This window comes from Silene latifolia, chromosome Y (assembly GCF_048544455.1).
Source record: "Silene latifolia isolate original U9 population chromosome Y, ASM4854445v1, whole genome shotgun sequence".
NCBI lineage: Eukaryota > Viridiplantae > Streptophyta > Magnoliopsida > Caryophyllales > Caryophyllaceae > Silene > Silene latifolia.
The window spans coordinates 418844070-418860114 of NC_133538.1; the positions used below are offsets into that span (position 1 = coordinate 418844070).

A 16045-nucleotide genomic window follows, 5' to 3' on the forward strand; every position below is an offset into this window, starting at 1 on the left:
TTATGAGCCACAAGTTCATCTATTTAAGCCATTTGCTTTTGTTGAATCATCAAACTTTTTTGCAACATAGTCTTCATCTCTACTAGATAAATATTTGGAGCTTGCTGAGAAGGTTATTGCGGAGGTTGTAGTTGCTGGAATTGTTGTTGGCGTTGATTATTAAACAAATTACCTCCTTGGTTATGCCTATTATAATTACCTTGCTGGTTTTCGCGGTTTTGAGGAATCACATAACTAGAATTAGTCAGTTGTTGTTGCGGTTGCGGGTTTTGCACATTCTGACTCGTCCAATGAAGGAATGGATGCTCCTTGGTCCTCTCATTATAGAAGTTAGAGAAGGGGTTACCTTGCCTATAAGAGTGAAAGGCATTAACCTACTCTATAGAGCTCATACACTCAATAGCTATATGATCAGCAACACCACAACGAACACAGGACTCCTCTTGTTGAATCATTGCATGAACCGTCTGTTGTTTACCCAAGGATTGGGTAGTCTTCATCTCTGCAATTGACGCAGTCAACCCCTCCAATTGTGCTGCAATAGCACTATCTACTCCACCTCCCCTTGTACTTCCTCTTCGTTACCGTACTCAGCAGTGTGAGTAGCCATCACATCTATCAGTTTCTAAGTAGTGGGAAATACCTCTTGTAGAATGCAAGAGCTAAGGAATTTCAGTCAGTGATAGCTTGAGCCTCCATATCTAAATCACGTAACCAGTCTACAGCACCATCTCGCAAAGAGAGAAAATAGCACCTGCTTAACTTGATCTTGCGTCACCCTAGATTTAAAGGGATGGAGCAGTAGTAATCTGTAAATTTGTCCATGTGTTTTGCAGTATCCTCACTAGCACCTCGTCCGAACATATTTCACTCCACCAAATTGATATATGATGGGCGAATCTCAACAGTACTTGCACCTGTAGTAGGGAACTTGAATCCTTTCGGGATGAAAGCTAGAGTAGGCTCAGAATGGCTTGCTAATGTAGGCATCTTGATTATAGTAGGAACTGGAATATCAGCGTCAGAAATAATGTTGTCCTCTTCAAAGGACGGATTTCTGAAGTAATTGAATGCTCTATCTCACTGTCAAGTATACCCAAGTCTTCTACTTGAGCCACTTCTTTCTGATACTTTCGTCTGTAGCGAAAAGTCTTCTCTAGCTCGGGATCTAGAGGTAAAATCTCAGCGCTGGTTAACCTCGGCATACACGAAACTAACAATAAAAGTTTGAGAACGGTCTCAAGGAACAAGGTTCCCTAAGACAAAAGAAGAAGCTAAACAAAAACAAATAGAAAGTTGTTGCCTCCACGGCAACGGCACCAAATTTGATAGAGCTGAAGTCGTGTCACCTAAATCAAAGTAAACCTACAATAATACTAACGTATATCTAGCAATAAGACAGAAATTGAATCCATAGGGAGGCGGTAATTATTCAGTTTGCTAATATTCAAAGTGTCTTAAAGTAACAATTTTCTTTAAGGTTGATTCTTTTATTTCTATGAACTAATTGCAATGTAAAATAAAGGATGTAACCAATAATAAAAAAAGGTCTAGGGATCGGGTTCACTAGGTCAATAATCCGGGGATGTAATTTAATCAATTACAAGGTCAATCGAATTACTTAAGATCGGAAGATCAGACGATTCAATTAGGCCCTTTAGATCTAGAATAGCATGCAATCGCTATAATTAAACTATATATATCTTATTATCACAGCCTATATTAATCCTAAGCCGGTCGGAGAAAGTCTTATTTCACTAGACTAATTAACAATTCATGCCTAAATCAATTAATTAGAAGAAAAACAATAATCAAATGATAATTCATGCGATATTACTAACAATTAAGTAATTAATCCCTTTATAATCAACCTAGAACCCCTTTACCCTAGATAAAGTAATTAGCTACTCATATTAATAGAATTAACAATAACAACATAAATAAAAGACATGATTAAATGCATGTAAGATGAACAAGGAAGCAATTGAATAACTAAAACTTGAATAATTAATAATTGAGGAATGATTAACAAAGTACCGTAGTAATTATGAAGAACAAGCTTGTAGATCCAAAAATAATTAAAGTAACCGACTAACTAAGATATTTAGAAGTTATAAGTATAATAAAAGCATAACTTAATAACATAACACGAGTCTTCTATTTATATTATAAACTAACATGTTTCAAGTAATATCCGGAAAAGCGTTCAGCAGGCTGCATACTCGATCGTGTATAGGACACTCGATCAATTACACAGCCACTCGATCAAGTACTGGCTGACTTGATCGAGTATCCATAATTCTAAACTCTTTCTCGTGTGGATTTCTTTACTTCTCTTCTTTCGATCTTCTCGATTTCCGTGCCATACTCCGTGTATCCCGTCATGCCAAACCCGCAGTGCTCCATTTCATCTTTTGATCCATAAATGCTTTATTTCTACATTAAACACCAAATAGCGGCAGTATCGACATTATAATATAATTGGCATATAAATAACGCAATTAGCACGAAAACCATATCAAAAACAACTTAAACGGAGTCATAAAAGTATATATAAATATGATTCATGAGGGGGTGTTACAAAGTGGTATTAGAGCGTAGATTTTAGAACCTAAACCAATGAGCCAAAATGAATCTAGGTGTGTCTGATAAAATGAACCCGGCATGAGTATAATAGGCAGTCGATTTTGGATGAGTAGGTGCCCTCATATCAAAACTTATGCCTATTATCTCGGTTGGTCACTACGTGGGTGGTTATAAAGATAGTTGAACGCTATGTGAGACATGATGTGAATACATATATACTATGATGAGTTGTTGAATTCTTGCATGATACGGTCATTCATGTGATATGTGATAACATGTGGAACTTGGATGAAAGTAATGATACACATGATGTGTTTGAGAATGGTTATTACGTGTTGGTGTGTAAGGGACATTAGTCCCGAATATTATCCTATAGATATCGTATGCGTGTTTGAACTTGCTAGTGCTATCATTAGAGTATGAATATTGATCGATGCTGGTAGAGTAGTTACGAGTATGTAGGTAATGTATTACTGACGGTGATTATGATACCATATGATCTAACTCGGGATGAGTCACCAATAGACGGTGAACACCCGAACCTTTCTTTGTGTTGCAGGGATACCATCGTTCGAATTTAATTGAGAATTGGAAGCCTATAGAGTCACTCGAGTGAGTACGAGACCACACTCGACCGAGTAGGGTAGCACTTGACCGAGTGGGCAATTCCAGAATCTGGAAGACTTCTAGAAAAAGTCACTCGATCGAGTAACTCAGTCACTCGAGCGAGTACAGCCGCACTCGACAGAGTGGACCTGACGGGTAGAAATCTCGTGTAAAATTTTCTTTTTTGCTCACCCTTATGTTCTTTACTTCTTCATTTCACATCATAACTTCAACACCAAAATTCCTCTAAAAATAATTCCAAAACTCCATACTTGTGATTTGTTGCTTGGAATCCACTTTACTGCTCCACATTTCTTCATTCATCTCTTCTAATTTATCAATATAAGTGTGTTCGTCTTTCTTCATTGTTCCAATTTGATTTTGATTTAGACCTACACTAATTTCCTTCAAGTTTAATGAACTATTTGTATGTTTTGTTTAATTCATGGTAGTAATTAACTATCTACATCATTATTGTTATCAAAAATCAAATTTTTATGTTGAAATCTTGTTCACCTTTAATGAGCTCGAAAATTTTGTTCTTAAGTCAATAATTGGACTTTTGGTGCTTGTTGTTGGATTTAGTTGATCAACAAAGGCTTAACCTTTGTTGTTAGTGATAGATCTTGTCTTAGATGTGAAAATTTTGTCTTAAAATTTTGAAATTCATGAACTTCATGCCCAAATTTTGATTTTTCATGTAAAACTTGGATTAATTATGCGATAAGCCTGTCTTCTTTGTTAGTAATGCTATACATTGTTTTAAAATGAAAATTTCACCTTAAAAATTTGTCACCCAAGATTGTGAAACCCACAATGCTTATGACCAAATTTTGACGTTCATAATTTAAAAATGTTTTTTAACAATGTTGTAAGGATATAAACTTTGTGGATAATGCTATACGTGTCTTAAATCGAAGATTTCATCCTAAAATGTGACCAAAATATTCGAAACTCCATGGTGGACATGGCAAGATTTTTATTTTTATGATCATAACGTGGTTTAGTTCTCTTATATGATTTTAATCCTTCACCATGATGCTTTATGGAGAATTACGTAGAAAACTTTCGTCTTAAAGGTTCTCAAAATTTCGGAAATAAGTAGTAAGTATACCAGGATTTTGACTTTCATGCTAAATTCTTGGTTTGGTTGTCTCATGGTTCCTCCATTCTTGTCGATATTGTGTTGTATTCATTTAAACTAAAGAATTTATCTTATATTCGCTCAATTGTCAAAAGGGAAGTTGTACACCGAAATTTTTAATTTTGGACTCATTCTTAATATAATGATGCTAAGAGTCTGTTAACTTGTTTCTCATCATTTAATTGGAGTTATATAGTTGCAAAATTTTACAAAGGTTACATTCGTCCGGAAAGTTGAGTTTGAGTAAACGTTTGATAAAATTTCAAGTGAGACCCATATCATAGTTGTCTTTGAATTATTCTTAATCAATTTGAAGTGTCGGGAAAAATTCTATCCATTTTCAAGTTGTCTTGATTCTTATCCCTTCTGTTTAGTATCGTATTGCATGAACCGGTCTTGTGACATGTAAAGGCTATCAAGAACTCTCGAAGCGATCCTGGAAGACGATCAAGAGCCGGTAGCACCTTCCGTGATTGAACCCCTCGGGATTTTCGGGCATAGAGTTTGAGTCTGAGCCAAAAGAGTGATCTTCTTGCCCTAGCCCTTAGACATATGGCTTCGACAAGGTGTGTGTAGTTGGATATAGTCATCAAGTTTGGGAATTTGGGAACACTGGGTAGGTATGTTAGCTTATACAAACCTTTGAGTTGAGTGAGTTGACCATAAGAGATGACTTATAAATGATTAGTAGGGTGTGATCAAGGTTGGATAACTAGCGGGTGTTCGGACTCTTAGTTAGGGTATGGAGTTTGAAGGGCATATGAGAGTGAACCTTATTGAGCATGATTCGGGGATTTTGGCTATCATATGGCTGAGTTTGGATTTATGGAATGATGAGGGAATAGTTGGGATACCAAAGAGTTAAAAGGGAGTGATAACATGAGTTTTTTAAAGTGGTTAGAGGGTGCGAGATTAACTTAAGGTATGGTATTAACCGAATAGATGGTGACAAAGATTTTCGAGACTGAGAGAGGAGTTGGGGACTATGCAATATTTGTAATCCGACATTTAATAAGGGAATTTGTTACAAGTGTGGGATGCACTTTTATAGGGAGATTGCAATGTCGGCCGTGATGTAAGATGGATGAGTTTTAGTTTTAATAATTGGGATATATACTTACGGATTTGGTACTACCAAGCTTGGTTTTCACGATTATGAGATTAAGAGTGTGATATTTAATATTTATGAATTCAACCATGTCGTTAAGATATTTTAATCACTTGTTTTATGTAGTATAACTGTTTAATGTAAGTATGTGTGCAAGAAGTGTGAAAGTGGTTGCGTGGGACTTTGGCCCTTGAGTGGTAGTATAGTTGTTGTTTGTAAAGTTGCCTTCATATTACTCTGTGAAACATCCATGTCATGTATTGTGATCTTGTTGTAGTGTTTATTTGAGTTGTGATGCTGAGAAGCGAATTTTGAAATATCATGTTGTGTTGGTAGTGTAACTCGGATAATTTATCTTACGATGTCGTAATCATGGCCTTAAGGCCAAAACCTGTTTACATTTGGTTGTTGGATGGTGTGTTAGTCATCATTAACACTTTATTATATTTATGTAACAAAATAGACGGATTTTGAAGCAATTGCAAGTGAGACACGAATCTGCCCAGGTGACACTCGACCGAGTGAGCGCTGTACTCGCCCGAGTGGCCCTTTCCACTCGATCGAGTGGTCTGATTTGACCCTTGTTTCGTCAGTACTCGACTGAATATTAGCCGTATACCCTTATCTTATGACTTATAATGGTAGACTTGTGTTTAAATGAGTATGATGACCCTATATGGGTGTTATTTTGTGAATAGTTTACGTTTGGTCATATTATATGGCATTTTGCTATTCCAAGTGAGATTAAATGAACATCTTTATTCGACATGAGTAATTTGATGATAAAGAAGATGTGATAAGTTTGCAGAGTGCATGTTACTTGCCGTGATTTTATTTTGTGATTACGATGTCCGTATCATGTGATGGGTACAAATCATGTGTCTCATAGAGTGGTCGTTGCATGATTGAGTGTTGTAATCTTCCTTATAAACGGGACTCTTGATGATGGATGGAAACAGGTATGGAAACACATGTGTGATCATGTGGTGGATTTGACGCGGAATATGCGTGACATGGTATATGCGAAAAATGGAAGTGCTGAACATGATGAGTCACATCACGAATAATTTTGGCATTTCTTAATTGTTTCATGGAGTCCGTATATTCTTTTGATTTGATGCACCTTCATGTGATTGTGTGAGATTTGACGTGACATATACATGCGTAATAATGTTTGAGTCATGTTGTGTCATATATATATATATATATATATATTGGGTCAAGATCTGGTGCATAAAAATTAATAAAATGTTTCTCGTCTAGGTGCATGAAAATTGTGCATGAAAATTGTTATATACATAAAAATGAGTCGTAGGTGCAAAAAAATTAATAAAATGTTTCTCGTCTCGATTTCTGTCAATAATTTATATTTTTTGAACCAAGAAATAGGTTTTCTAGTCATAAAAATCTATGCTGAATCCAAATCTGTCGTTATTTTTTAGAAAAATAAATTGTAAGGTGGAGTTCTCAAGGTTCTCATTATGTTGGTGGTTCTCACCGGATCCCAAATCTATATATATATATATATATATATATATATATATATATATATATATATATATATATATATGGATCTAACAAGATCAAGGGATGAGATTAACCCAGCCAAACACTCATAAAACAATTCTATCTTTCTATCTCTTAAAATCAAACTTCATGTGCGTTTATTTCGTTTTTCTCTCACTGTGTTCTTCATTCTTCTCTTGATTTTCCTATTTTCGTCAAATTCATGTCTTAATTCAACTAAATCTTCACAAAAACTGGAGTAATTCAAAATTAAAAACACAAAATTCCTCAATTATCTTACAATTAATTCGATTGAAGCAAGTAATTCTTCAAATATAATTGGTGTTAAATTTGTTCATTACAATAACTTTTGATAAGATTTCGTTATTTTTTTTTTGTGATTTGCAGCAATTTGAATCATGATAAACAAATATAATTGGTGTTAAAAAAAATAAATGACGCAATGTAATATAATAACTGACGCAGTATAATAGAATAACTACTTTACTGTAATAAAATAACCTATTTTCACTTTATTAACGAGTTTAAAATAAATATGAGTTTGACTCGATTTGTTATTTCTTATTCTTTTTAATGCAATAAATAACTATGTTCAATGAAATAATTCATTATATTTTTGTGATTTGTACGTTGAATCATGATGAACGCGGATAATTGATGTTCAATGGAATAATTGATGTATATACTTGGTCATGTTAATGAGAAAACTCAGTTGTTTACTAGGAATAGTGTTCTCTGGTGTGTGTGTGTGTGTGTGTGTGTGTGTGTGTGTGTGTGTGTGTGTGTGTGTGTGTGTGTGTGTGTGTGTGTGTGTGTGTGTGTGTGTGTGTGTGTGTGTGTGTAGTTATTTCAATGTAGAAACTCGGTTATTGTAATAAAGAAACGTAGTTATTTTATAGTTAACTCAGTTGTTTACTGAGAATAATGTTCTCTGATTTCTATAGTTATTCCAATGTAGAAACTTAGTTATTGTAATGAGTAACTCATGTTATTGTATTGAGATAAAAAACTCAAATTTAAACTTTCTATATTTTTGTTTGTTTTCATCTTGTCTAATTGAATAACTGACCATTTTCAATAGAATAATTGATTTCGTTCTATAAATTAATTAAGTGCTTAATACAATAGCAAAATCTAAAAAATGAAATAATCAAATATAGCAACGTTAAAAAGAACCACTAACTTTTATTATATAACTATTTTGTCTCCCACACATTACACGTAAGCATCTCCAACAAATTATATTTATACATCTTCATAATTACATCTAAGCATCTCAAACAATACATCTAATAATAGTAACATCACTAACATTACATATATGTATCTCCAAATACTATGTCTAAAAGTATTTCTTTCCGACGAGAACCATGTCTTGTCGTTGTTTTCACCATTCTTCTGTTAGTATTTCTTCCTAACGAGAATCATGTCTTGCCTATTGTGGACGGCTGAACCAGCTGAAAATAAAAACTCACTGAAAGAAATAAAAACAAAAAACGGGTAAGCTGAAAATAACTATACAACTGAAATACAATAACCACTTATGCGTATTGAAATAACTATAAATACATTATAGAGTAACGGGATATTTTAGAGAAATAAAAGCCTATTTTGTTAGAATGGAGTAACTATGCAAAATGAAATACAATAATCCAACTATTGCATTGAAATAACTGAAACAACACAATACAATAATTAATTATTTCAGAGAAATAACAATGTGCCAAAAAAACGAGAATAGCTGCTCTAAAATAACATGTAGTTATTTCAATACTCATATTCAAGTATTTCAATGTTCATATTCAAGTATTTAAATACTCATACAAATCAAGTATTTCAAATTATGCTTGTAAACAAAGATACAATATCACATGTGCAATTGAAGCAACAAAATTACTCAAAACACCGTCTACAACAACATGAAAATGCACTAATCATGTAGAAAAGTGAATAAACTGAAATACAATAACCATATATAAGTATTGAAATAACCATAAAAACACTATAAAATAACTGGATATTATAGAGAAATAGAAGCATATTTGTAAATTGGAGTAACTACGCAAAATAAAATATAATAATCCAACTAATGCATTGAAATAACTGAACTAACGCAGTACAATAATTGGCTATCTCAGAAAAATAATAATGTACCCAAAAAAATGAGAATACCTGCTCACAAAATAATATGTTGTTATTTTAATACTCATATTTAAGTATTTTAATGTTTATATTCAAATATTTTAATGTTCATATTCAAGTATTCCAATCATAATAGTCGAGTATTTAATTAATTTTTCAAATTGACATAATGAAGTATTAGCTTCAACAAATTAACAAATACAGAAATCAAAATCAAAATAGAACTTACATATAGATAAATTTGACAGAAAAAAAAACATAATCCACGATTGCAATCTCTCCAAATAGTCCGCCAAGGACAAAATAATGTAAAAGAAAGAACATGCATAACTTACATTAAGTAAAACAAAATCTGATCAGAAAATCAAAAAAGGAGCAATCATGTTGATGGACGACAAATTAGAATGATGATGATGAAGATGGAGTTTAGCAATTTAAGAGCGATTTGTTGATTTTTTTGGTTTTTCCTTCAGAAGATGTCGTCGTTATTTGGTTTTTTTTTTGACTTTTTAGGGGGAGAAGGAGGAGAGAGATTAATTTTTCTAATAATGAGGGAGATTGAGAGAAAAGTGAGTATATATAGGTTAAGCAAGATTTGATCTCAGCGATCCATCTTAGATTAAATTAGTGGTTTAGATTTAGAGGGGTAACTCACCAAAAAAAAATAACTCATATGATCCTATATATATATATATATATATATATATATATATATATATATATATATATATATATATATATATATATATATATATAGTAATAAGATCAAATGAGTCCTCCTCTTACATGTGAGTCCATAAGTCTCATAATGGGCCATTGAATCTTGGAAATGGAGGGCTAAGATGAGGACAAAAAAATTAAGGTTAATGCTCTAATTTTGCGATCTTCCTCTAATTTTCTCATTAACTACATTAATCTTCCTCATCTTTCATTCACCAACTCATTATCACATCTCCTCATTCTCTCTCTATATCTCACTTCTCCATATTCTCTCCAAAAAAACCAAGAAAAAAAACCCAAAAAACCAAACAAATAAAAAACCCAAAAAATCCAAATAAATCATTTACTCATCTTTTCCGCATTCACCATCCACCTACCACCACTAACCGGAAACCACCACAGTCGCCAATCGCCACCGCCGTCGCCGCCCGACATGATTTTTTAATTTTTTTTTTTTTTTTTGAACTTGATGTTTGGGTTTTTTTTTTCTATTTTTTTTGTTGTTTTTTTTTCTCCTTATATCGTCTTGCTATATAATATTGTTTTAAATTTGTGAGTTTTTTTTAATTTTAATCTTAGATCTACTAAAATAGATAAATTTTCATTGACCCTTTTTTTTCCATTTCCGTTTTTTTTTTCAATTTTGATGTTTTGGTCTTTTTTTTTTTTTTTTCCGGTTATTGACATTCTTACAAATTATAGTGTGATTTTAGTACTAAATCTATTAGTTATGAAATCTCATTTTTTTACTTTTTTCTTGTTGATATCACTTTGTTAATATCCGTCTTGTTATATATATTTGCCAAATTTCGTATTTAAATTTTGTCTTGGTATTGTGTGATTTAGGATCTATTAAACTTACTTGTTCGGTTAAAATTACACTTTTTCGGTTAAAATTACACTTTTATCCGTTAAAATTACACTTTTTCCGTTAAAATTACACTTTTTTCGGTTTAAATCACAGTTGTTTTCCTATTAAAATTACATTTTTTAACGTTAAAATTACACCTTTTTCTGTTAAAATTACACTTTTTTTCGTTAAAATTACACTTTTTTCGTTAAAATTACACTTTTTTCGGTTTAAATCACAGTTGTTTTCCTGTTAAAATTACATTTTTTAACGTTAAAATTACACTTTTTTCTGTTAAAATTACACTTTTTAACGTTAAAATTACACTTTTTTTCCGGTTAAAATTACACTTTTCTCCGTTAAAATTACACTTTTTTTCGTTAAAATTGCACTTTTTGGGAATGGTCAAAGTAGCGGGTTTGAGAATAGGGATTTTTCTAGGAATAAGGATGGGTGTTTTGGACGTGGTGTGGGTAGTCTTTTGTTTTTTGGTGGGTTGTTTAGAGGTGGTAGCGGGTGTGGTTTGACGTTTAGTGGTCCTCATTCCGACAATGACATTAATGCTCAACAAAGAACACCCTCTAAGTATACAACAACAACAACAAAGCTCTCTTACAACTCCAAATCTCCCTCAACAACGAACAAGCTCAACAATTCTAATCCCAAGTGCCAATAAATCACCAACAAATACTCAGTTGAACAATTATAAAGCCTTTAAATTAAAGTTAGAACGAAAATTCAAACAAATAATTCAAAGGAAGAGACAAAGTATGAAAATTGTTTACCAAAAGATGAAAAATTTGCCTCTTTGTAATGAGAAATGATGATGAAAATACCTTATTGCAGAAATCAAACCCAATTTCAACTCAAATAACCCTCCAAATTCGAAAATTTCGAATGCTCGATGGTGAGGGCTTCAAAAAGTCGAAAATTCCAACAAATGTAAATGGTGTATAATCAAAATTTTGCAGAAATTAACCCCAAAATCAAGTTTATATTTAGGCCCAGGTCGAGATTTTCGAAATTCCTACTGCTAGGGTTCCAGAAATTCGAAATTTCGCAACAAAATCGAATTGTTTATACCCTGTGCAGAAATTAAACCCAATTCGACTTCAATGAATGCCCCAAATCGAAATTGTCGAAACCCCAAGTGCAGGAACTTAACCCAATTCGACTTCAATTTACCCCCAAATTCGAAATTTTCGAATACCCAATAGCTAGGGTTCCAAAAATTCGATTTTTCAACAAATTTTGAATGGAGAACAAAGAGAAAGGGTAATTTGAATAAGGGATTGGAGTTTAAGAACAAGTAAACGTGATTTGAATGTATGGGGAAGCAATTTTGACTGAAGCAATTCGTGTTGTTTTTTTTTGTGTGTGTGAAGAATGAAGAAGGGAAAGGGACAAGAGAAGGATGACGGAATTGTACCTGTAGCGTGAGGAGCCGTTGGGGTCTGCTGGTGTCCGAGAAGCGCGGCAGGAAAAGTAGAAGGGGCAGCCGCTGGTGTTGGTGGCTGCCGAGGGGCGTGGCAGGAAGAGCAGAACGGGTGCCACTAGGGTTGCGATTTTTGCCGCAGGTGGCGGCTCGGGAAGCAGTAGGGAAGCCGCTAGGGTCTGGCCGGTGCCGCTAGTGGCGGATTGGGACGCACTTTGGGTCGGGTTTCTGCTTCGGTTGCTGCTGGTCTCGGCAGTTTAGCCGCTTGCTCTGCCTTCCCTTGTTATCGTGTTACTTTTTTTTTTTTTTTTTTTTTTGTACCTGCAAAACACAAGCAAACATTAGCCGTAATTAAACTAACGGAATAACAATAAAAATTAAACTATCTAAAATCTAAAATATAAATAAAACAACAACGAAAATAAATCGGGTTGCCTCCCGTAAAGCGCCTTATTTAATGTTGTGGCTCGACATAAAAATGAGAAGGTCAATCGCCATAAATTGGGTCGACAAGATCAATCCCCTCGACCGCTTCTTGTTGAAATCCTTCATAATATGGTTTGAGACGGTGCCCATTCACTTTGAAAATCTTTTCCGTAGACGGACTACGAATCTCCACTGCTCCATGTGAAAATACTTGAGTGACAATAAATGGACCAACCCATCTTGACCGTAGCTTACCCGGAAATAATCGAAGACGAGATATGTAGAGCAAAACCTTTTGACCAACGGTGAACGTATTTCTAGCGAGCATCTTATCATGCCATGCCTTTGTTCGCTCCTTGAAAATCGCCGCATTTTCATACGACTCATTCCTAATCTCCTCTAACTCTTGTAATTGCAGTTTCCGGTACTCACCCGACTCATCCATTCTCATATTCAAAGTCTTTACCGCCCAAAAAGCTTTGTGTTCAAGCTCGACCGGAAGATGACAAGACTTACCAAACACCAACCGATATGGTGACATACCAATCGGAGTTTTATAGGCCGTTCTATAGGCCCACAATGCATCATCCAACCTCGAGCTCCAATCTTTCCGACTCGGATTCACCGTCTTTTCCAAGATGGACTTCACTTCTCTATTGGACACCTCGGCTTGACCGTTTGTTTGAGGATGGTAAGCGGTAGATACCTTGTGAGTGGCACAATATTTCTTTAAAAGTGCTTCTCTCGTCCTATTACAAAAGTGAGTGCCTCTATCGCTTATCAATGCTCTTGGAATTCCGAACCTAGAAAAGATGTTAGACTTGATAAAATCTGCAACAACTTTAGCATCGTTAGTCCTAGTGGGTTTAGCTTCCACCCACTTCAACACATAATCAACGGCGAGAAGTATATATAAAAAACCATGAGACGTGGGGAATGGACCCATAAAATCTATACCCCACACATCAAAAATTTCACAATAAAGCATAGGGGTTTGGGGCATCTCATTACGACGAGAAATGTTACCACTTCTTTGACAATTGTCACAAGTTTTGACAAATCCATGGGCATCCCGAAATAAGCTTGGCCAATAGAAACCACAATCAAGCACTTTCCTTGCGGTCCTTCTAGCTCCAAAAATGACCTCCACAAGCATATGAATGACAAAAAGTTAGAATAGAACTCATCTCATTTTCGGGAACACACCTCCTTACCACTTGATCCGAGCAATGCTTCCATAAGTAAGGATCGTCCCAAACATAGTATTTGGCATCACTCCTTATCTTGTCTTTTTGGGACTTTGAAAAACCTGTAGGAAATTCATTGGAAACAAGAAACTAAACAATATTAGCATACCAAGGAGAAACGGAAGTAAGGGCAAAGAGTGTCTCATCGGGAAATGTGCCACGAATAGGCCCTTCAAGCCTTCCTAAATTCAATAGCCGACTCAAGTGGTCCGCAACCACATTCTCGGCACCTTTCTTATCCCGAACCTCAATGTCAAATTCACTTAGCAACAACACCCAACGGATAAGTCTTGGCTTAGCCTCCTTCTTTGTCATCAAGTACCTAAGAGCGGCATGATTGGTGAACACCACCACCTTAGTACCAAGTAGATAGGATCGGAACTTCTCTAGAGCAAATACTACCACCAACATCTCCTTCTCGGTAGTAGTGTAGTTCCTTTGGGCCTCATTGAGAGTCATAGAGGCATAGTAGATCACATGAGGTACTCTCCCAACTCGTTGACCCAAGACGGCACCAATCGCGTAATCACTAGCATCACACATAAACTCAAATGGAAGAGACCAATTTGGAGTTTGTATGATTGGGGCCGATGTCAACTTCTCTTTTAACTTGTCAAATGCCTCCTTGCAAGCCAAATCAAACTCAAATTCCACCTCCTTTTGCAATAATTTGCACAATGGTGAAGCTACCTTTGAAAAGTCTTTGATAAATATTCTATAGAAACCTGCGTGACCAAGGAAAGAGCGAACTTCACGAACATTAGTAGGATAAGGAAGGGATTGAATAGTATCAATTTTTGCTTTATCAACCTCAATACCTTTAGATGAAACCACATGCCCAAGAACAATACCTTGCTCCACCATAAAATGGCATTTTTCAGAATTTAAGACAACGTTAGTGTCAATACATCTCTTAAGCACAAGAGATAAATGGGCCAAACAACTATCAAATGAATCACCATGCACGGTAAAATAATCCATGAAAACTTCAATGAAATTTTCAACATATTCAGAAAATATACTAACCATGCATCTTTGAAAAGTCATGGCACTTGCATTAGGCTTGGGATTAGGAATGGTTTGGGAGGGCAATTTCCCAGAATCTCTAGCTTCAAGTCTCCCAAGAGCACTAGACATTTACCCAAATTGATTTTCCAAGTTTAGAATGCTAGCCTTTGTCTCTTGTTGAAATTGCACTTGATTAGCTTGCATAGTAGCCACATTAGAAGTAAGAGCTCGAATCATGTCCTCCGTAGACATGGATGGAGTAGAAGTTTGACCTTGAGTAGAGAATGAATTTGGAATTTGTTGTTTTGGAATGAACCTTGGTTTTGATTGACCAAATTGCTGTCCAAAATTTTGAGGTGGACCTTGTTGACCAAATGATGAGCCTTGATTTTGTTGGTTTGGTGGTTGTAAGCCGCCTTGTGGGTTCCCGTATTGGAAACCGGGATGGTCTCTTCTCATAGGATTATAGTAAGGTTCAAACCTCTTTTGGGTTTGACCAAAAGCACCCGCGGCATTCACCTCCTCGGTCTCCTCTTGCATTTGTGGGCATTGATCGGTGACATGCCCATTAGATGAGCAAATACCATAAGCGTGCACTTGTTGCTTGTTCCCCATGATCATCTCCCTCAATAAGGAAGTTAAATCTTCAACTTTACTTTCCAAGGAAGGTTTAGAACTAGCCATGCTCACCCTTCTTGTTTTGGATCTCACACTAAATTGACGTGTGCTTTCGGCAAGCTCACTCAACAATTCATTAGCTTCATCCGGATTTTTGTTGATGATTCCTCCACCACTAGCACCATGTACCATCCGTGCATCTTCCGGCGATAGTCCTCCAACAAAATAGAGGATGAGATCTTGGTCACTATACCCATGGTATGGGCAACTTGCACATAACTTCTTGAAACGCTCCCAATAGTCATAGAGTGTTTCATCATCCTTTTGCTCCACATTTGATATATCCTTCTTAAGATGGGAAGATTTGGAGGCGGGGAAATACTTTTCAAGGAATGCCTTCTGCATTAGAGCCCAAGTGGTGATACTACCCAGTGAAAGGTAGTACAACCAATCACGAGCGGTGTCCTTGAGTGAGAACGGGAATGCTCTCAACTTGATTTGCTCTTCGGTGACGCCATTTGGTTTCATGCAAGTGCATACCACATGAAATTCCGATAAATGCTTATTTGGGTCCTCACCACTTAACCCATGGAAAGCGGGTAGTAAGTGGATCAAACCCGACTTCAAT

General features: G+C 35.3%; 1 non-coding gene across 1 annotated transcript; it reads left to right on the top strand.

Annotated features, from left to right (window-relative positions):
* The first annotated feature begins 15667 nt into the window (after window positions 1–15667).
* LOC141635855 (small nucleolar RNA R71) lies at window positions 15668–15774 on the top strand. The gene has a single exon (XR_012540511.1). It is a non-coding gene; the product is annotated as a small nucleolar RNA R71 (small nucleolar RNA).
* The last annotated feature ends 271 nt before the right edge of the window (window positions 15775–16045 follow it).